General features: G+C 30.7%; 1 long non-coding RNA gene across 1 annotated transcript; it reads right to left on the bottom strand.

Annotated features, from left to right (window-relative positions):
• Positions 1–24,338, bottom strand: LOC139500019 (uncharacterized). Its single transcript, XR_011658290.1, has 2 exons — positions 23,838–24,338; positions 1–260 (listed from the first exon to the last, which is right to left on the bottom strand). It is a non-coding gene; the product is annotated as an uncharacterized lncRNA (long non-coding RNA).
• Between the last annotated feature and the right edge of the window lie 318 nt (positions 24,339–24,656).

Here is a 24,656-nt window from a genome sequence, read left to right as displayed (position 1 = left end):
TTAATTTAGACACGTGTTATTTTAATAAACGCTCAATATTGTGTCTGTTTTTAGAAACATGACACTGCTGACCAATAACACTGTCTAGTGCGTTTAACTTTCTGGTTGTTCCGAATGTAATTCATTAAATCGTCCCGATCTTCTAATAACAGTTTGATTAGACTGGGCTTGTTGTTTATCCTGAGTGGTCTGTCCATTGACGGATTTACACCAAGATTGTCTGCAAAGTCAACTGGTAAATCTTCTTCTGCTGAAGGTTCCTGAAAATAAAAACAGATAAGAATGTTTAGCATTTAATGTTAACCTTTAATTTTCAGCGAATTAAGACAGTTAGTTAACCTCTAATAGAAAGCAGTCAAAAAAACAAACAAAAGAATGTTGTTTTATGTAAGTATTGTTTAGTATACTGATAAGCAATTTGAAAGGGTTGAAATTTAAAGAAAGAGTTAGACCCATAACATTTCCATGTACTTGTTCGAAGTGTGAAATGTTATATTCTTATTTTTGATAGTTGTCGTTCGTTTGGAAATTGGTGCGGATTGCAAATATATGATCGTTTCCTTGAAATTAATTCACAACTTTTTAAAAACCAAAGACGATTAAAAGCTCGAAAAATTGTATGGACACCTGCCTAATGTTAAAGACTGGATTTTGCATTCAAGATGTTGCTGATTATCTCTTTTAATGCAATGGTAGAAAAATGATGGTGAACATGGAATATTTGAAACGGTATAAAAGCCGTGAATACCTCTTAACATATTTGTTACAGTATTACTTTCACTGTTGATTATTTATTGTCTATCTAAACATCAATTGACAAAATATATTTTCATTTTGTACAGATTTGAACCATTTGATTTAGAAATATGATGATGCGGCGTGAAATAGTTATCCATCAATCAACGATTTATTTTATTCTCTTTTAAAATAAGTATATATGTTACATGATAACGAGGCAACAAAAAGGTATATCAATGTTCATAACTGTGATATCCACTTTAAATACACAAATTTGAAGGTGTGTCATGAACGTCAAACGTTTTGCAACCTGGAAGTTAAAGATCATTTCAAAGTAAGATTTCCAAGATAACAATTTTCAACTTTAATGTCTAGAACTGACAAGAAACCGATGTAATTTTGTTTAATATATATGTCATTTGGGTTAATTTGAGTAAAACAATATTTGCAATGTTACTTAAAAGTGTTTACAAACCACAGAAAGTACACAATCTGTACATTAGCATATACGTTTAAATTTCAAAATGTGAATCTCTGCATTCTTTAATAGTTGTCACAGAAACAGCTTACGTATACACAAAACAATCATAGAAATTTGGGATGGAATTGCGTTTACTGTGATACACTGGAATAGTTGAAAACGCTTCGTGAGGAAGTCGCATAAAGTATACCACTTAATGGCATGCAGATTCAAACCGCAACGCATTACTTTAACTATTACGATAGTTAATTAGATGCAAGAAATATTTTTCATTACCACAAACATTGACGGACGTTAAACTGTATTACGACATATATCTTATATTTTAACGCGGAAAAATGGTACTTCATATATATCTAATAATCTGCTAAAAGATGATTCCATGTGATATGGAGGCCTCAATGTCGTATCTTGTGTTTTTTTTTCTCATTTATACTATTTTCCGTTAGAGTCGGTAAACTGGGAGAACTAAATCATGTTACTATATCTGTATGATATCGTGTTATTTGCAGTTTAATTGAGTGAACCAAAGCAGAGTGTTTTTGAATGTAACAAAAAACTATCGACTAAATAAATAAAATTTCATCGTTTATTGAATATTAGCATTATAGATTAATTTTGTTATTAAATCCTTATTCATGCGACAATTTGTGCACAACTGATAAGTAGCAAGTGCACAATTTGCATTGTTTAATAATCTGATAAATTCACAAATATAGCAAATAAGCAATAAAATAGAAAATTACAGAAAATTAAATGTAAATCATACCCTGCTTGGTTTTCCGAAAGTAATTACTTAATATAACATTAAACATGTAATTGTTCTTAAAAATGGCAATTTTATGTTTTGAGTCTACGTTTAAATAAAATCAAAATCGTTAATATTATTGCTTGTCACTGCATTCAATTAATACGCATACTTGTATCATTGTTCAAATAACACTTTAGCAAGTCACCAATAGTATAAAATTGAGAAATGAAAGCTGGAATATGTCAAAGATAAAAAAAAAAACTCGATCCACAAAGCTGATAGTAGACGACGGCCAATGGGTCTTCAGATTTTATTAAAAAGACAATATATAGATAGTTGAACTATGACCGGATTAGATGATAAATAAAATATTTCAATTTTGAAACAACATAGTATACAAACTAGTAACGATATCATATAATCGAAATAAAATCGAGGTCACCGGGGTATCTTTTAATTTGGTTGGTTGACTTCAATTCAGAATAAATTGTGCATTAGGAATGCTTTATGACATTTTGTTGGATTTAATATAGCATTGACACCATTTATTTCATTTTAACATTTAAACCTTGTTTATTAAAGTTTCTAATTTAAAGATATGTCAGTGTCAAAGTGTTCGGAGTGTTATCTATTACAAAATTTGTGAACATAATAACATCCGGCTTATGTTTTTAATGTATTAATTGTCATGAAATTTTTGTTTAGAGATTATACAACTTGGAAAGTGCTTAGTAAAATCTCTCAAGTACATCACTATCTTTTTTATCTAATTTTTGTTTTGTTTTTTGTTGTTGTTATTATTTTCGGTGGGGGAGGGGGTACGGTTCCCACATGTGTTGTGAGAATTCAACATTAGTTAAACGGTATTCATATAGCATAAATGGATGAGAAAAAAAAATCATCAAGGAATCAATCATAAGCCCTTCTCGATTCTATGTTTAATTTTGTACGAGGATCATTTATCTATCATTCATTTAAGATATCTTTGTCATTTGGGGTTGATGAATAGTTCTCGTATTAACAGTAATACTTTGTCACACATCTCATTAGTTGTACATCATATCAACTGCTTTTGACATTATTTCAATTAGCACCGTCAAGAATCAAAATGATTTTTTATATGACAAAACTATATATTTGTAACATTGAAGCCAACCATTATCAATGCATTGGACGGAACTTTTGGAGATTGAAAGATATCACCATGTGTTTTCGAGCATCGAAAATAAAAAAACAGGTTAAAAAAACTATCAAAATAACGTAGCCAAAATAGAGCATAAATCGTCATTCAACAATTATCACAGTATTTTTTGTTGTTGTTGAAATAAAACATAATTCAGTAACTTTTTGTTTGATTTGTGTGTGGTTTATTGTTTCTCCTAGGGTATTTATTTTCTAATGCTTATATCCGTAAATAATCAAAATCATGAATCAACTGCATTATAACTTTAATTCAAAATGGCATAAACTAAAATAAGTGACAAGGCATGATGTTAATAAACAGTTGTAATGCTTCAGGGCATATTCCTGCCAACCTTTGATTGAATTAAACCATAAATAATCTAGTCAATTCCAATACAATTAGTGTTAATTTGACGGATTATAATGTTATCAAAGTGACGAATAGTGGAATACTTCTGTCCCATTAGAGATATCATGCATATTGATGACATTTATTTAACAATCGTAAAAATTAGCTGAAGTCAAGGGAGTAATTAAGACATGAATAGGAGCCATTGGACGAACCATGTGTACTATTTCACAATTCATCAGACCTAGTAGTAATCAAGTAGTAAACATACAGTTTTTTTATGAGGAAAGGCTGAACACTTTCGTTCATTAAATCTATTTTTACTGTAAACGAAATGCAGTTTCGTGTGATCAAAACCAAATTCGTATCTTTTTTTTTTATTTACATCAACAGTTGATGATATTTTATTTAAGACCAACACACTTGATTTGTTTTTTACAGTCACTGAAAGCATTTTATCTGACTCTTTATTCCGACAAATCTTTCCGCTTACTCCAACATACATGTATCACGTGCTGATTTGCGAAACATCCAAAACCAATTTTAAAATCTATGATTTGATACAATCTGAGATCAAATTCACGACATTTGCCACCAGAAACGAGAACGCCATACAAAAGACAACCAACAATGGTATTTTAAACGTCATAATACAAAAAAAATCCGAGTAAAGTATTTTAAATCAATTGAAGTTTCATTTGATTACTCTCCCAATTAATTTGAACGACTTTTCAGTACGGATAATGATATCGTTGGTAACACGCGATATAAATCATAGAAAGTATTATGTACAACCAATGTATTGAAGTATGATGTATTTAATAATTTTAATATCACACACGGATGTTCCTTTATTATTATCCTTGTCTAGATATTTGACAAAAAGGCAATGTTGTGTTTACCCTTCAGAGATATTTTAGGTCATTGTTTTTCAGTGCATATTTACAACTCCTATTCTTAGCGAGTTTCATAGTACATACTTTTCCTGTGTACTAGATAACGGTAGCTATGCACGAGTGAACAAAATAGTAAGTTTTCATTTTATTGTAATAGCAATATCTAGTACTGAAAATGCCACTTGCTAATTTTGAAAAAAATTTTGTGTCTCAAAATTAGGAAGTGTATATACTTCGTTTTCACAATGATGTTTATATACATGTCCTACTATTAAAGTCCTAGATTCCAAAAAACGAAAAACATGGTTTGTTCTTAACACCTTGATGTAACGCAATCGTTTTATTATGTTATGAAATGCCCCAATGGAAAGATTGCGTTCAATCAAGGTCATAATAATGATATATATATTTTTTTTAATGAAAACCGAAACCTAGGATTTTCATAGAAAAATATCTTTGTGTAACACATCTTTTAGTTGTGGTCATTTATCTTCCATATGATTACTTTATTAACACAAATATAGGAACTATGATAACTTGCGAAAGGAAATTCGATCAACTTGATTATACAAGGATTTGTTATATATATCTGACAAGAAACATATCATATAGAAAGCTGACAATGGCGTTCTAAATTTTAACACGTTCTTAAGTAACTTGATCACTTTATTTATGAGCTGACAACTGCGATGATGTCTAGGAAACGTGATGGCGTTGTCAGTTTGTTTTAGATTTATGAGTTTGACTGTCCCTTTGGTATCTTTCGTCCCTCTTTTACATCTATATTTGACAAAACTGTAGTATTACTATGAATTTATTAAACAAACAAAAACAGTTTTTGAACATATAGCCTATAAAACGCTATCAAAGGTACCAGGATTATAATTTAATACGCCAGACGCGCGTTTCGTCTACATAAGACTCATCAGTGACGCTCAGATCAAAATAGTTATAAAGCCAAACAAGTACAAAGTTGAAGAGCATTGAGGACCCAAAATTCCCAAAGGTTGTGCCAAATACGGCTCAGGTTATCTATTCCTTGGATAAGAAATTACTTAGTTTTTCGAAAAATGCAAAGTTTTGTAAACAGAAAGTTTATAAAAATGACCATATAATTGATATTCATGGCAACATCGAAGTGCTGACTATAATCTATACTATCTATAGACTACATCTATCTATATTTGAATAAGTTAACTTAGTTCAAGTTTTACTGTGAAATTTAAAAAAACCAACTTCAGAACCCAATTAACTACATCAAACTAATTTCAAACACATTTCTCATTCAAATGAAATTGATTGATCTTCTTTTTTAATGTTACACTAAAAAAAAAACCGGTACAATTTGATTACAGATATTGTTTATTTTGTTTTACCTTTCTTGTAATCTTTGTTTGGTAGCGATACGGATAAAAAGTACATGCTCTGATCTTATGGCCTATACATGTTATAATCGACAGAAATCTTATGAATTACTATGAACAACAAATCTTACGAATAGGGGTGATTCATCATGACTTAGATTTTCAATATTGCACACGGATATGCCTTTTTTGCTCTCTTTGCCTGGATATTTCACAAAGAGTATCAGTATTTTAACCATTTACGGATAAGCTTCATTATTGCACTTAAGTAAATATATTAATGCTCGGTCTAACCAAATAACATAGAATTACCATCAAAGTTTAACAATACACACGTATACTAAGTAACCAACCATGAAAGAACACAAGGGTAACATCCATTTTTTTTTGCCACTGGCTATTTTTTTAATATAATTTTGTGTTAAAGACGAGTATATAGATAGTTATTCAAATAAAAAAAAGCATATTATTCTCTATCATTTAATCCAATAAATACTCTTTTATGGTTATTCAACATCCATGTAGCCACTTTTTTCCCCCAAAAAAAGATGTACTATGACACCTTTCGAAGAAAAACTGTAGCAACCTGAATGGAGGATGATTCGTGATAATTACTTAGGAAATGTAAAGTGATATTGTTATTAAAACTATGATGATGGTGATCAATTTGTAAACACGTTATTATATAAATTAATCCTTTTCATCATTTACTAAACAGCTCTATTGGCTGTGCATTGATTAAAAACCTTGTAATCTCATGAATTGATCTTGTGACAGTGCACTGTTTCAAGGGAGCTTACCATACAGTTTTGATTCCATATTGAAATGTTGATACCTGCTTAAATCAAATATGTAATAAAACAAAATATACTTTCATGTGTTACTTTTTGAGTAAAATGAGGTCGAAATTGCAGATAGTTTCTCAATCTTCGGTTTTGTGGACGTCGTTTTCCTTCCAACAGAAATAAACTTTTTTTTGTTTTAAAAGATAAACACAAGCTATTTTTTGTTAAATGATTTTATATATAAGTATGTATAAGTATCATATAAATATATGAAATTTTTCAATTTGGAAATAACTTGAATTTATTAAATATTTATCCATGTAGAAAAAAAAACGTCAAATAAAAAAAAAAAATACATAAAAGTTATTGACTTTTTCAAGAAAATTTGTACAAATAGTCTTCAGACTTGAATAACCCGAACGTCCTTTAAAAATGAACTCGTTTAAAAGTAAAAATTGTGTGAATAATAAAAATCAGTCGAAAAATGCTTCCTTTTCCGATATGTCACAGTTTGACGTCGCGGTAACAACATTTTACGTTATCAACGTCATTACATCCCCTGTAACTGTATCGTTTCCCCTTAACGCATATCTGCTTGGTTATATATATGACATATATATCTTTTTTTTTTTATAAATTAACTTAGTTCATCTTTGACTGTGAAATTCATCAATGTTAATATTTGATTAACATATGACCGTCAATTTCAAAATTCATGTTAGTCATTAAAAAGTCTAAGCATCTCGATCTTTATTTAATAGTAGTTTTAGTTGTATTGATTTACCATTACATTTCAAATGCGGTTACTTTACCAGTGTCTCATGGCGAAATGATAATAGAATTAGGAATAACAGTACTGTAGTTGAAGAGTTGCCACCGTCAATTGTAGATTTGATGGTCGCAAATGCAGTTTTAAAAACGGAGATTTGCTACCGTCAAATCAAAATTGACGGTGGCAACTCTTCAACTACAGTACTGTTATTCCGATTCTGATGCATTACAAGAAGAAAACATAAGAAAAAAACTTGAAAAATTGTCTAAATTTGACAAATAGAAAAAAAATCCTCGCAACTTCATGAATGCTTTTGGCACAAAGACGTCATGGCTAAACGTGACGTCATACGAATGAAAACTTACAAACTGGAGGTTATTACGTTACCTGTACGCTTCAAATTCGGATAAAATACATCAAAACGGCGAATTCGAGATAGGTGTTGTTTATTTTCGATTATATAGTAGTAATCGAACATTTGTTGATTCAACTATTCAAAATGGCGGGTCCCTCCTTAGTAACGCCTGGTCATCTGTGGATTTGACGGCAACTTTTAGCCAATGAAAAAAATTGTTACATCCAAATTGCATTAGAATTTACGTTCGCATGTTTAACTTAAACACTTGTATTGATATTCAGGGAAATTAAACATACATTTCAGGTTATATCTGTTCAAAATTGTTATATTTATAGATGTAAAGGTCAACACGATGTATATACATTAAAAGAAATGACATATCAGATCATGACATAGAATCACAATGCGCACTTAAAAATAAGTTTAAAGGCCGTACAGTGACTTATGATTGTTAATTGCTGTGTCATTTGGTCTCTTGTGGAGAATTGTCTCATTGGCAATCATACCACATCTTATTTTTAATATTAAAAGAAAGGAACTGAAATGATATTGCTGTTCGTCATGTCAAAGTTATCGTAAACCTGTAGCTACAAATTTCATTATACTTCACGGTTAAAGATCATGCTGAATGTTATTATTAACAAAGAAAGAATTATATCCCGTAAATACGCCTAAACAAAAAACTGTTAGTCAATCTAACCGTGAATACAGAAACAATTTAAAGACAATTTTGATTTTATTTTCATTTACCATATATATTAACTGTAAATGAAATAACACCTTGGAAACAAGTAACGAATGATATATTTATTTGTATTAACTTCTTTGTTTTTTGTCTTTTGAAATTACAACATTGTATTCTTTATTACTACTAGAACACACCCGTGATATCGCGGGTTCGTGACTGAATTAAAGTATATAACTATGCCTAAGCCTTATTTTAGTATTGGACCTATTGGTATTGTCATCTGATAAAGTCATGTCGATTATAAGATACACAGAGTTCACTGCTTTCAAACTCTTTCTGTGTTAACCCCAATGGCGGAGCAAGAAATTTTCATAAGTGGGGGCCCACTGACTGCCTAAGAGGGGGCCCGCTTCAGTCACGCTTCAGTTACTCCTTATATAAGCAACCAAACTTTCTCCAAAAAGGGGGGGGGGGGGGCTCGACCTGGAACTTCTTTGATTCGATGTTTTACCTCATGCTCGCTAACAAATTGAAAACTGTACCTATACGCCTTATTTTAAGTCCAGATATTTAGTATTTGTATTGTTATCTTAGAAAGTCTTACTGATTAAAATACTACAATAGGGAACAATTTGACAATGATTGAATTTAGTAGTGTCAACCCTGTGATAGCAAAATCCTAAATACACCGTTAAACTTTGGTGATGAGCCTGTCAGATGCGGAACGTACAGATAAGATAATAGGTAACAGGTGAATATACTATTGATATCGGTATCTGATTCGAACCGGAACTTTTTAATTATTGGCAATAGTAATTGTGTGGAACACAAAAAGGTCTGGAGTGGTGTAATTTTTAATCTACACCATTGTCCTATATTAGCTATATATAAAGTTGAATTCTTTGATTTGTCGTTTTTACCCGATGACGGCGGACAAGTTTGACATCGTTATTTTAGTATTATAGATAATTCATTCAGGATACGCCATATATTCCCTTTCTTATATGTCAGTGAATGTCAAGTAGAGGCGCACGAAACCAAAGGGAAACTAAACTCACAAATATCGAAGACAAAATACGAAAAACAACAAAGAGACAAACACCTAACTGCCAAAAAAAAAACATACAAAAATACAGACTAAGCAAAACGAACCCCACTAGTTCAGGGGTGTTCATGTGTGCTTTGAAAGCGTTATCAGATGTAGCTTCATTGTGCCACACATCATGCATCCCTATAAAACATGTTGATTAGTTATATTAAGCTACTAGGCGGAACTAAAAAGTAAAATCCCAAAAATACTGCACTCAGAGGAAAATCTAATCGGAAAGTCCATAATCACATGTCAAAATCAAAATGATTTTTCTTAAAATTCATTATTGCAGTAGTTTTTCCATAAAACATTTTTTTACAGTCACATATAGTTATCAAATGTACCTGGCTTATAATTTGATACGCAAGACGCGCGTTTCGTCTACATATGAATAATCAGCAGTGACTCTCAGATTAAAATAGTTTTAAAAAAAAAGAACAAAGTTGAACATATTCGAAAAGGTTTATTTATCTATTTATCTATTTATCTTTAGTTTTTTTGAATTATTTAGACAAGATACGCCTCGATATCGTTGTTACTTTGAATGATTCATCAGATTTGATTTTTTTGTAAACTTTTCTTTGTTTCCTAAGAATTATGTGTCACCTTGTAGAAGGTTTCAGCAACAGTTTACAATAGTATTATTGATAATTCTAAATAAAAATCAGACCTTTTCCTAGTTACAATTATAACACAATTCATCTTTTCATTCTACATAACCCCATTTGTTTTAAGACCCCGCATTATTCTATGTGAATTCAAAACAAATTAGTACAAAATGTCACCTTCTGCACCAGTGCTTCATTCAAATTAAAATTAAATCAATCTCATTAGGTAACCCATGGCTAATTACATGAATGAAACAAAACTTTAAATTGACTCAAAACTGTTAATTTGAAAATCAATAATTGCATGTGATCAATCATTTGAGTTTGTTAAACAACGGTTTACCATAGTGTAATCAAGGAAACCAGTTTATATATATTGTTTGTCATTGTCAAAACAAGATAATTTACAGAAACAATTCATGTGTACCATTACACAAAAGTCAAAAGGAACCAATAATAGTTGACGTATCTGTTTGAAATATTTATTTATTTGTATAAATTGGGCTAATCTTTAATATTAGATCACAGAGCAACTATACGATTTTATTCTTAAACTGATGACATGGAAAAAAGGCTTTGGTTCATTGCGATTACAGGCCATTTTAAACAATGTATTTAAAACTTTGTTCAAACTTTTTACTTTCATTAGGTGATCATTAGATTTAAAAATAATTGATCTGATCTAGCAATTTAAATGATACCGATTGAAAACCAAAATAACAATATCAACATACCCTACTTGTTGTTAAAAGATTCTGAAACAAATGGTTATATGATTTATTAAGAAAGGTAAGCAAATTCAAATACCCTAACTTATCAAAAATTGAAAGAAAAAATTAGTCACAAAAATACTGACCTCCGAGTACAAATTCAAAACGGACAGTCCAGAATCAAATGGTAAAATCAAAGGATAAAACACATCAAACAAATGGACAACAACTGTCATACTCCTGAGAGGGTACAGGCATTTTCAAATGTAGAAAAAGGTAAATTGACCCTGGTTTTTTAGTGCTAAATCTCTCACTTTTATGACAGTCGCATTAATTTCCCCCTATTAATACAACGATACGTGAATAAAACAGACATAATCGGTAAAATAGTCAAAATATGGTTACAGCAGTCATCACTGTGTTACAATCTCAAAACAAACAAACATGTACAAAAACACAAAAAGCATCTATCAAATTAAAAAAACACATTCCTTGTTTCGCGTGTTGGGCTTTTTCCTACTTCGTGATCTTTTTATTCGGTGATGTTAGACATGGTATTGTGAGCTGATCGTAATTGTTGTCTGTTTATGTGTTTCATTGGTGCTTCTCATTTGTCGTTTTTATATAGATTAAACCGTTGGTTTTCCCGTTAGTATGGTTTACACTAGTAATTTGTGGGGCCTTTTAAATCTTGCTGTTCTGTGTGAGCCAAAGCTCCGTGTTGAAGGCCGTACTTTAAACCTAGAATGGTTCACTTTTATTAGTTGTTACTTGGATGGAGAGTTGTCTCATTGGCACTCATACAACATCTTCCAATACCTATTGATATAAAACTGTTTGTGAAGTTGATCATAGTTATATGAGATAAACTTCTACTTGATTACGAAAGAATCAATTAACAATCAATCAATGAACAAAACAACGTTAATCATTTGATAATCAATCAACAAACCGTCGCAACAAAATACAAAATCTGAATTTGAACTAAAATAAACTTGACTTATTAGATCTTCAGGTATTGTTATTTGAATCCTAGTTTCAATGCAGTGTTGAATTAATGCACGATTGCAATATTCATATCATGCTCTTCGTCAAGGGGCGAACGATGACCTATAGAAGTATTTTTTTACTATCGCTGGTCGCCTGGTTTCTATATTGTATTAGTAAATTCCATATCTCATTTTATTAATATTGTACGATTTTTCACTTTTTATGTTTTGCATTAGTCTCATGGGTGGTATATAAGGTTTACTTGTTGTTAGTTCGGAATATTCATTAATTAACAAAATTGCTTATGGCACTTAAAGATACAGCTTATAGTTGATTTAGCGTTGATTATCAGATTGAGGTAAAACCGATGAATTTGATTCTTTTTCGATAATTATCTGACTGCATTAGTTTCTAATTTTAAAATAGGGATAAAACATCAGCAGGTTAACGAACCCAGTGTACTAAACATTTTAAATAGGGTTAACCAGACGGACCCTGTGATAGGGGTAAGGGGAGGCACAGATTATATCGGATTATAAAGAGAAGTTTAAAATGAATTGAAAATACAATTGGCAAATTATTTTAAACATCTAAAAACGAATGTGTGATTCGACATGTTGCTCTTTTCTTCTTGCTGTGTGGCTTTGACCGTGTTCATGACATTTAGGATATTGGTTTGTTTTTTTACTTTCGTACCAAGTGTTTCATAAAAAGTCATTTCAAATTTCTTAACAGTGTTTTTCTACTGTCACCTATACAGCGTGTGTAATCGCTACCGAAATCAAAAGACATCATGGCTTGATTTATTTTAGGATTTATTTTGCTACTGACATAATGGGTTGACTTTATTTTAGCATGTCTTCTGTACTGACGTCAGTTGGTGTATTCCGTCATGTACATGTTTCGCTTCTGATGTCATGTTATGACCTTTCTTACATGTATATTGCTACTTGCGTCATGGGGCTATTGACGTCATGAATGACTCCTTTATGTATTTGGCTTCAGATATCGTATGGTAACTTTGATTAATAGTTTTGCTCCAAAGTAAATTTTACATTTGTTTCGGCTTGTAGTTGTGTTGGTTTTGGTTAAGTATAACTCAAAATACCTATTATACTTTGTTAACCAAACGAACATTTGTTGTTGCCTCATTTTGGCTTATGAATGCAGTTTCCAGCTAAATAACTTGGTAGGAAGCGGTTTCAATAACTTGCATGATGGAAGTAATTTTCTGGTATTTCATAATTTTTTTATTTTAACTAAAATCTGTTTTAAAATCAGTTGTTTGAAAGATCATATAACGGTCTATTGATTTGCATAATTAAAAATATTTTTCATTAAATTTACTGTTCCAATTATATGTGAGTCATTTTTATAAATCAGACTCAGATCATATCTAAATGATAAATATGCATGCATTTATGTTAACAATGAACAGAAAAAATAACACATTTGCCATGTACGGCTATCCCTCAGGTTTGGTATTGTATTTATTTCATTTTAATTTGTTTTAGTTATAACAGAAATAAATTCAAAACAAAATTTGCATTAGTTATCTAATTTATCTATTATGCAACAATTCATGGACCATCAGATTACGATTATGATTAAGCTGACAACTATAGAATAATGTTGTTTTTCTTTCAGAATGTGATTTGTCGGTACTGATACATATATACTTGATTGCGTTATTTAAATATTAATTTAAATTAAAAGACTTCAAAGTTTTCTGTTTTTATTATTTATCTGAAGGTACTCATTATTAGATACTATTATACGTTGTTATCATTGAATACTATGTACAGTTATTTCCATGCAGTTTTATTATTGTCTACATCCTGGTATATGATGCGTTTATTTACACCCTTATCATAAAGTAATAGGTCTATGAACGTGTGACATCAATCACAAATCTATCATGTATGCTGGAGCACTGTAGTGCGACCTGAAAAGAAAGTCTAACAAAGCTTAAGTCAAGATGCCTGACGAGGATCCAACATTGGTGCATGTATTACAACATAAAGTCATGTGCCGAATAAACTACTAAAATAGTATCATGTAACAATTATCTCAAAAATACTAAACTCCGAGGAAAATTCAAAACAGAGAGCCCCAAACCAAATGTCAAAATAAAAATATCAAACACATTAAACGAATGGGCAACAATAGAGGGGCGAACGATACCATAACAGTGGAACTCATAGATCGAAAATAAACTGACAACGCCATGGCTTAAAAAAGATAAAGACAAATAGACAAATAATAGTACAGAAGACATAACATAGAAACGAAAGACAAAGCAACACGAACCCCACAAAAAATGGGGGTGATCTCATGTGATCCGGAAGGGTAGACAGATCCTGCTCCACATATGGCACCCGTCTTGTTTCTCATGTTATTACAAACCCGGTAAATAGTCTAAATCGGTAGGTCACATTCATCAAAAGGGAAGGGGGTTTTAGTTACAAAGTAAGGAACATATCCCATATTTCTTTACGTTTCCTTTTAAATGTCTCAACTACATTACTTGTCTCATAGACAAAATAGTATTTACAAAATTAACGTACTCAAAAGGAAAGTAAAAAAAAGGAAAGCGCAAAACACTTACAAAATCAAACGTTCGACAATATCAATTAATGGAACGAATTGTTAATTTTTTCTATATGCGCTTCAGTGTTCCTGTTGTTCCATTATTTTCCTCTGATAGTTGATGTGTTTCCTCGGTTTAAGTTTGTAAGGGTCGACATCAAAAGTTCAATGTAGGATTAAAAAAAAAAAATCATTTAGTTTTTTTTTTCACTGACCCCCTACCCCCCCCCCCCCTCTTGACTTAATTTGAGAAACATTTGATTGACCAATACGGATATATTTAAAATCGATGTCAATTAAACAAAACTTGCAGCAATTTTGTACCCTACCCTCAACCCCCAAACTATATTTGAATTAAGTTTTTTCATCCTTATTGATGTTTTGATGTCGTCCCTAACCCGGATTTGTTTTTTTTCAATCGATTGATGATTCTTGAACACCGGTATACTACAGTTGTATTTATATGTAGAAAAAAAGAAAGATTAAACCTGTTGTTTTTGTTTTGTTTAATCAATTTCTTTAGTTTTCAACTCTGAATAACAATGAATACTCCTATTCCAAATAGATGTTTTCATTTTCTTTATATATCAAATAAACAAGTGGAATTTAAATGTTACTATAAGTTTTCTGCCTTTACTGTTTTATTTTTGTAAAGTTGAAACACAGCTATACAAACGAATTCTTACATGACAATGAAACAGAAAGTTGTCCGGTTATGAGGTTAATTAATCCTTTATGATGCTTTATCAACGATATACTATAAAAAATTAATTCTGTAAATGACATAACCAACCATTGACGGGGCTCGTGGATTAGGTTACAGCCACCTGTTAACTTATAGTATTTGAAATAGAGCAGTTATCGTCACCATCTATATTCCATAGCACTGATACATTAATGTACCATTTGATATGTTGATGAATGAAAATTGTAATTGAATAAACACGTAACAAAAGTAAATAGTTATCAAAAGTACCAGGATTATAATTTAGTAATCTCTTCCTGGAACAAGAAAATCCTTAGCTGTTCGAAAAATTCAAAGCTTTGTAAACAGAAAATTTATAAAAATGACCACAAAATTGATATTCATGTCAATTCCGAAGTGCTGACTACTGGGCTGGTGATACTATACTTAAATATATTCCAGGGTAAATGTAAATATCGTTTCTTATTGTAATTGATTGATCACGTAGCAAAAGTAAAATATACTTTGAGTTAATTAGTAGTCGGTTTCTGTCTTAAATGGAAGTGACTGCATTTGTGTTCCTTCTTAATATTTAAATGTAGGTTGTATTTGATTAAAATACATAACAAACATTACGGTTGAGAATGAACACAGTTGCGGCCACTTTCATTTTTGACAAGAACGATCTCAAAAGTGACATATTATGGCATATTTGATATTCATATTTAAGCTTGAATTTGAGCGTCTTTGATGACTTTATCAGTCAAAATCTTTCACATAAACTAATATAATCGACTGATATAGACACTTAGGTGTTTAAAGAATGTCCAAAATGTGTAATCAGATAAACCGGAAGTTTGAGGCCAAAATCGATCCTTACCGGACTCCTTTCCCTAAAATAAAAAAAAAATGTATAGGGGCTCATGAAAAGGTTAACCTGGATGATTGAATGCATATCTTATTTGAATGAACTAAATATTTTGTATTCTATATTAATGCCATTATACAAAATGATTTTTACAGCTATTTGCATATATCCATATTATTAAAGTACACACGTAAAACAAGCAAGAAATTTGTAAACCATTCATAAAGCCTGCAATGATAATGTTTTGCTTAATTGTTAAATTTTCCAGCTTTGACGAAGAATTTTGAATACTGAATGATTTGGAACAATTGTATCTTTAGATTTTTAGTAGCTATGAGAGCATTCTATTGTATATATTTTAATCGAGAGATTATATGATACCATTTTTCAATCAAGTTCACATTAAGTCCCTACGGATTGCATGAGTATACATAACCTTTTAATTGAGGCTCATTTTACAGCTTCCGAAGCCAAGTAAGATTAAAATGTTGATCATTTTAATGTTTATCTTCTATTTCCATATTGGTGATTAATCAGTTCCGTTTTCCTCTACGCCAAACGATATTATAGAAATAAAATAAAGCTTAGAGTACGATAAAACAGATTGTTACCCCGAGAAAACGTGGTTTGCAACCGAAGCCAATGTAACACAACACACGGTTATTTGAAACAAAAATTTATTTAAGCCAGTCTGGACCAGTGTCCATAGTGGACGGACCCCTATAACAGTACAAGCAATAGTTTATATACATTTCATATGAATATAACAGTTTATCAAAATTTCTATTATTTTGACAATAATGCTTTTTCTTCTAAAGATACACAGATGAATAACTATCAAGCTGACTTTAATTAACATGTTTTAACCAATCTGGACAATGTATAGTCGTGATAATTACGTATGTCCAGTTCATTAACTAATTGTTATTACAGCATGTCAGCATATGGCATTCATGTGCACATGTTCCTATATTTAGATTTGCTTTAACCTTGAATTAAACAATCAGTCTAAAACTTATTTGTATAATGTTCTCGATGGATATTTCCTGTGTTATTTTATTCAATGAATTTTATTAAACATCTTAAGAATATTTAAATATATTTACATGTATATATATATTGAAGCCCAGCATATTGTCACACCATGGCTGAAAATATGTTTTCTATCTACCGTTCATATTCGCTGCCTTGCGTGTTAAAGTTTTGTCAAGGGGTTACACATTGATCATATGAACCTCTCAGCTAAGTATTCTTTTATTACTAACCATATTAAATAAAGCACCCAATTGATCAAGCGTCTCCGTGAAGAGTAATAGAGAATAAGACATGGGTTTAAATAATTTATCTCAAACGTGTCAAACAACCAAATCTGGCATTTAAACGTAAGCAATACTATTTAATTTTTAAACAAAGGAAAATGAATAAAAGTCTCAATATAAGTGCCCCTAAATTACACTTTCCAGAATTATTTGTTGGTCATTTCAGGTAGATTTACGGTAAAACTATATAGCTAGATATAGATACTCCCGAAATATTATTGTAAAAGGTATGCTGTATAAATCAGTTAGTAAACGTATTTATCGTTATGATAACAATACTCCGTTATAATAATGAACCGTAATTTTGAAATATTTCACTCAATATATCTCAAATTTCCAATTATTATTTGAAACATTAATAATAAGTTTATTGTTTATTAATCCATTTAGGCGTTAAATAGTTATTTTAAAATAATAGCTACTCGTTTTCGTTTATCATGTCGTTAATATACAAGTTCCAGACAATTTCGCATGTATTATTGAAATATTAAACAGATATTTGAATTGATGAATGCCAGAAATGAATTTTGATGAAAGACAATATAAAAACAAAATAGTTCGAAATAAACCACTTTATTTTCCAAGCAGTTAACATGAAATTACTTTGAAGTACATAAATTATTTAATGAATAAATTGAATACATTTGATAGTTACGATAGAGTCATTTTAATCATTTTTATCATTCATTCATATGCACCTGGGACCAGAGATAAATGTAAAAGTTTAGTCATGCATTCGTGTTTTACGTGTAATCATTTGAATAAAAAATATCTAACGGAAATATTGTAAAACATTGATTTTTTTAAAACTACAAATCGCCTCAAATAAACATGTCTTTGATTATATGTTGAATTAAGTATCATTTTTTATATATCATGATATGCGAAACGATTTATAGTTTTGTCGTAAATTGTTGTTGATTACCGACCCTTGTTGAGTTAAATGAAGTAGATGCCTTTGATATAGTCACCAAGCCTCGAATCTGAGGATAATGCTGACTTATGTCGTTTAAGGAAGGTTCTGCATAAAACAGCCTTGAATGAGTAAATGAACAAGATGATCCCAGTTAGTTACCTTGGTAATCTGAGTATTTGATATAACAAATCATATTGATCAGAACAGTTTCAGAGAGTATATTGTTTGAATCGGACTTAGGTTTGTTTTTTTAACAAAAAAATTATTATTCCTCCCTAAGACAAGAAGCTTGTATCTACGTTAGTCAAATCCTCTTCATGAAACAAAGAAGGACCAACTTTTTTGTTTGTCTTTTTATTTCGAATGGGTACTTATGTAAAGTGTAGCAAAATCAAATGTTTTAATACAATTATAAGATGAAAGAGTCTTAGTTAGAAGGTACTCTTATAAAATATTTTTGGAATTGTATAGTATCAACATATATTTGTTTCACGCCATCTCTAGAACAGATAATTTCAGAATAACATTGAAGCTCGACTTGGATTTCTGACAAAATTGATATTAATAATTCAGAAAGTAGTGTCGTGGATCACTTGCAAGACCAACCAGTATAACATTTTTTTCAAGGACACCTAGGTACTTTATATATCTCATACAGTAAAGGAAGATCCAGTTCTTTATCTTAGGTTAAAACTTTAAAAGTAACATATAACAAATCCAAGATGTCCTTCTTGGTAAATGTCGTCGTTGTATATGGTGAGATTCGATAGGTTTATTAGGATTTATCTACGGGGACAAAAACATAAAGCTGCTAATAATATTATTATTGTTTGACGTAAATTTTACATTGAGGTTCTGAAAAAAGAAATCACCAATTCACCAACATTCCAACTGACTCCATTTTCAGAAAACGAAATCTGTAACAAACATAAACTTTTAGCCACCGCTTTACAAGCAGAGCCAAATACAATGAAAGTCCCAGCTATGTATTGGCTTCTGAAGCTACACAAAACCCCTTACAAATATAGATTTATTTCGTCTTCAAGCCATTGTTCAACTACTAAATTGTCTATTCTTCTACCAGCACACTTGGTACAATTAAAAACCTGATAATAAATTGTTCAAATAAGGCCTTCGAAAATAGTGGAATAAATTACTTTTGGAGTGTCAAGAACTCGTTGGAAGTACTTGATAAATTGCATGCTTATATTGGTGATTTTGAATCTGTTCAAAGTTCTGATTTTTCTACCCTGTATACACCATTGCCTCACATTCTCATTAAGAAAAAATTCACACACCTAATTAAATGGGCATTCAAAAAATCAGAATGTGAATATATATGTTCAAACTCTTTTAGGTCATTTCTTAGTAACAATAAACAAAAAAACTATGTTAATTGGACATGCTTTGATACTATATATGCCCTTGAATTTTTACTAGATAACATTTTTGTTCGCTTTGGGGATTCCGTATATCGTCAGATTATCGGAATTCCAATGGGAACTAACTGTGCACCACTTATTGCGGACCTGTTTTTGTATTGTTATGAGTTACAATTTATGACAAAACTAAGCAAAGACCCATCGAAACAACATCTGATAAACAAATTTAATAATACTTTTAGATATTTGGATGATATTTTGGCTCTCAATAATGACGACTTCAGTATGTATATTAATGAAATTTATCCTGTTGAACTTACTTTAAATAAAGCTAATACTAACAATGACCACTGCCCTTTTCTTGATCTTGATATCTATATCACTAATGGAAAGCTGAATACTAAAATTTATGATAAAAGGGATGATTTTTCATTTCCTATCGTTAATTATCCGTTTTTAGATGGTGACGTTCCCTTGTCACCATGTTACGGTGTTTATATATCTCAACTTGTACGATTCGCTCGTGTATGTAACAATGTTTTAGATTTTAACGAGAGAAATTTATGTATTACTGACAAAATTATTACACCAGGGTTTAAGATATCACAAACTAGTCAAAACATTTACTAAATTGTATCATCGGTATAAAGACATCATTCGTAAATATAGTTCAACATGCAGACTTCTAATACGTTCAGGTATTTCACATCCAATTTTTTATGGAAATATTCCTTATAAAGCACAAAGGTGTCAGTATTCACCTCAGAAACTTACAAAACCTTTGAACAGACTTATTAAGAAGGTATATAATTACGATACTGTTGTCAAGTCATTAAAGATTGCATATTTTGGCGTTAATATTGAGTCACTGATAAGGTCTTTGCATCGGAACTAAACACATTTATTCTTAAAACAGTTGTTGGCATGACACGGGTTATGTTCTTCTCATATATGTTATGATGGTATGATACTAAACCCCTAACAGGAAGGATTGTACCTGATGTTCATATGATGAAATCATAATCTTTCAGTCAGTTTAATTGAAGTCTGGAGCTGGCATGTCAGTTAACTGCTAGTAGTCTGTTGTTATTTATGTATTATTGTCATTTTGTTGATTTTCTTTAGTTACATCTTCTGACATCAGACTCGGACTTCTCTTGAACTGAATTTTAATGTGCGTATTGTTATGCGTTTACTTTTCTACATTGGTTAGATGTATAGGGGGAGGGTTGAGATCTCACAAACATGTTTAACCCCGCCGCATTTTTGCGCCTGTCCCAAGTCAGGAGCCTCTGGCCTTTGTTAGTCTTGTATTATTTTAATTTTAGTTTCTTGTGTACAATTTGGAAATTAGTATGGCGTTCATTATCACTGGACTAGTATATATTTGTTTAGGGGCCAGCTGAAGGACGCCTCCGGGTGCGGGAATTTCTCGCTACATTGAAGACCTGTTGGTGACCCTCTGCTGTTGTTTTTTATTTGGTCGGGTTGTTGTCTCTTTGACACATTCCCCATTTCCATTCTCAATTTTATTGTTATAAAGATAAGACATGTATTTTGAAACATTTGTTTCCGTAAAGATTATTGTGTACTCATAGATTAATTTAGTTTGTTTTTAAATTCTGATTTGTACCGACGACTCTACAGCCTTAATCCTTCCGGAAAAAATATTTACGTTTTTCCTACTCGTTTCTGCATAATCTACTCAGTACTTTGTTTAAATGATGGATAAGAACTCACGAATTTAGGGGCGTTTGCATATTCACAATTAAGTGTTATCATCTATGTTTTGATCACCAGTAATAACGCAGCCAGTCGGATTATATGAACATATATATATCGTACAGCAATTAAAAACTTTTTATAGGAGATTTCAATAAACCGCTAATATATTCTATATATATGAATGAGGAACTACCAAGGATGCAATTAGGAGGTTAAGATTTAAAGACTTGAAGTCGTCAACACTGAGATTCCGCAACACGTGTAATCACAAATTGTATTAGCAATTGTATTTAAGAATAACCTTTATATGGTTCAGAATTAAAGGTTCTTTATTTCTTTAGTCTTAAATCGATAAGCCATTTTTTCGGGGTTTGACCAAATAATCTGTATTCGTCATTTTTATCATTTTTTCTCTATTTTTTATTTGTTTTTCCATTTTTCGTGCAGTTTTGATTCATTATTCTGTATTCTCTAAACTCCTCGCAAACCCTACTTCACCAGGTATATTAGACGTCAATTAACAATCAAATGAGTCTGAGTTGCATCCGAACCATCCGTTCTAGCCTACTTTATGGTATTGGGTGTTTGTGTTATTATGACTGGCATCAGTTTTTATGCATTGCGTTTGTTCATTTGCGGAAAGGTGTCACATTGCAAATTTAACCACAAAATTCCTACTTATGTATACAATAAAACAGGTTCGATCTATGGTCACCTTTGTATAAATCAAAACTGCGAAACATTTGAAATTAACACGTAAACTGCAGGATACGTATGTGTATATGATCTAGAAACCCGCTTTGTTCACATCGATCATTATTCCTAATTCACAGTACTTGATTGTTGACCAGCTTTATAAAGAGCATTTTAATTGTCACTTAGGATAAGTTGTACTATTTGATGTATTATCAATACGTACTGATTGCTAATTTGATGTATAGATATCATTGGTTTCTGAAATGACTGCCTAGTGGACACGTTTAAGGATAGTCAATTGAGCATCGCAGAAGAGTCATAAATTAATGTTTAATCGGTAATAGGCATTGGTTTTGTATTTTAAGTTGAAAGAATAGTTAAATGCGTGCTTTTGTTACATTCTCATTATCCTACCAATACTGTCTACCTTTATTTTGGCATTACACAATGCCATGCCTTTATCAGATTGTTAATAATTTTTTACACTAAATAGTTTGAATGTGTGCCGTACCATGTTTCACGTTTTTGATTTTGTTTCTTTTGAAAATCTATTAAAACATATCAAAATGAAACTGAACACTAACGATTAGACATGAATGATAACGATGTGTTTGATTAAGAAAATAATGTTTTAAATACAGAAAATGCACCTACTGACAAATTGAAACAAAAACAAGGAATTCATAATGAGTAATACGACGACTTCATATAAGAACAAATATTAGAAAAAATATTTATAAAACTTTTAATTGTTCCAAAAATTAAAGATGTTCATTTTTAGCTGCTGCTTCCAAAAACTTTTTGATTATTTGGGGTTTCTATGCTCTTCATTGTCATACCTTAATCAGCCATACAACTTTCTGACTCGAACGTCAGTGTTTAGTCTTTTGTAAACTGAACGCGCTTCAGAGGGACAAATAGTTCAGTCTTTTTTTATTAATCATTTACAAATATCCTGATATTTATTTGTTATATATAGTTCTGAGTGTTATTATTATTATCATTATTATTATAATTATTATTATTATCATTATTATTATTATTATTATTATTAAAAAAATATAATATATAATTAAATTATTTTTGTCTCATAAATAAACTCATCATAGATACCCGGACTGAATTTTGTACATACGCCAGACGCGCGTTTCGTCTACAAAAGACTCATCAGTGACGCTCGATTCCAAAAAATTAAAATGGCCAAATAGAGTACGAAGTTGAAGAGCATTGAGAACCAAAATTCATTAAAGTTTTGCCAAATCAAGCTATTATTGCAAGCAGTTTGAAAAGATGATTACTCTACCCCGTCCTTTATTTTAGAGGTATAGCTTAACTGGTGTTATTTTTTTACATGAACATATATATTTTATTTTATTCTTGATATTTTTCTTTACATCCCCTTTTTCAATGATAACACTTTGGTAATCATTAGCATAGTATTAATATATTTGCATAAATATAAACATCCTTTCGCACAACTTTGTAGTTTTTACACGTTTTTTCGATAATAAGAGTTGTCTAATGAACTTGAAAATTCTATGCTGTTGTTATTAATTAACAAAACTAATAAGCAAGCAAATACGGTAAAATGAAACGTAACTAAGCCAAAATTTTGGTTTTTATCTTGTATATATCATTAAAAATTACTATTTTTTTGAAAGTGTAAAAAAAATCTAAAACATTCCCTTATTAGCGTTAGTAAAAGAGCCCAATTGAATCGGTATTAACATATAGAAGAAAAAACATACATTGTTTGATAATTATAATATATCTTCATTCTCAAATTTAAAAAAAAAATTGTTTAATGAACTACTCCTTAGGTAAATGAAATTAATATTTACATAGCTTTTAAATATTTACGAAAAGAAAAGCGTAAAAAGAAATTTATACATTACCTGAAGTTGAAATAAAACATCCGGGTCGAAGTCCAGTCGAACTGCCTCTGCATACCCAAGGCACAAGATAATTATAAATTGTAAAATCATAAGTGGTGGAAGAGTCATCACACAGTAATGATAAGTTAATAAGGCTCACAAAGATCTTCTCTTCTCAAGTATACTTAAAGCGTAATTAACGTTTCCAGAGGCAAAAAAATATCTAAACATACAACTCTGGCCACTTTTAAAGTAAATGAGCTAGTATCAACAGTTTAACCACTTTGACTAATGTTCTTAATTTACGCCTTTTTTCCAGCTTTTATGAAGACTTAAAGTGGGTAGTCAAATCCGAGCGGCGTGCGTTGTTTTAAAAAAAATCAATGAAGCGTGTAATGCGATACAGTGCAGACGTATCTCGCGGGTGTAGTAAAGATACTCGAATTAAACAAAGCTGTTAATAATTTAACGGATTAAATGAGGTAGTGAGAATAATATGTCGAAATTACTGGCCAGCCTTCCATTGCTCAGTAGGAAGGTAATAGTAATCATGAATATAGATTAATGTCACAACCTTTGAAAAATAAATAATCAAAATGTATTTCAATTAAAACAATGATGATTTAGTAGATAGATTACTAATTTCAGATTTTAAATTAGTTTAAAATTTGTTAATTACGATTTTTGTTGTATTGTCCACATTTGTTTTATTTATTTCGTTGTATTTTGTAATCAATTATTCTTTAGTATCACAAGGAGAATGATTTGAAATATTTCATATCAACACATTATGTCCGATGTGTTACCTTCTATAAGTTAATATCGTTTCAATCGTGACTC

Source organism: Mytilus edulis, chromosome 13, assembly GCF_963676685.1.
Source record: "Mytilus edulis chromosome 13, xbMytEdul2.2, whole genome shotgun sequence".
Classification (NCBI taxonomy): domain Eukaryota; kingdom Metazoa; phylum Mollusca; class Bivalvia; order Mytilida; family Mytilidae; genus Mytilus; species Mytilus edulis.
The sequence above is the reverse complement of the archived record's forward strand: the minus strand, read 5'-3'. Positions and strand labels throughout refer to the sequence as shown.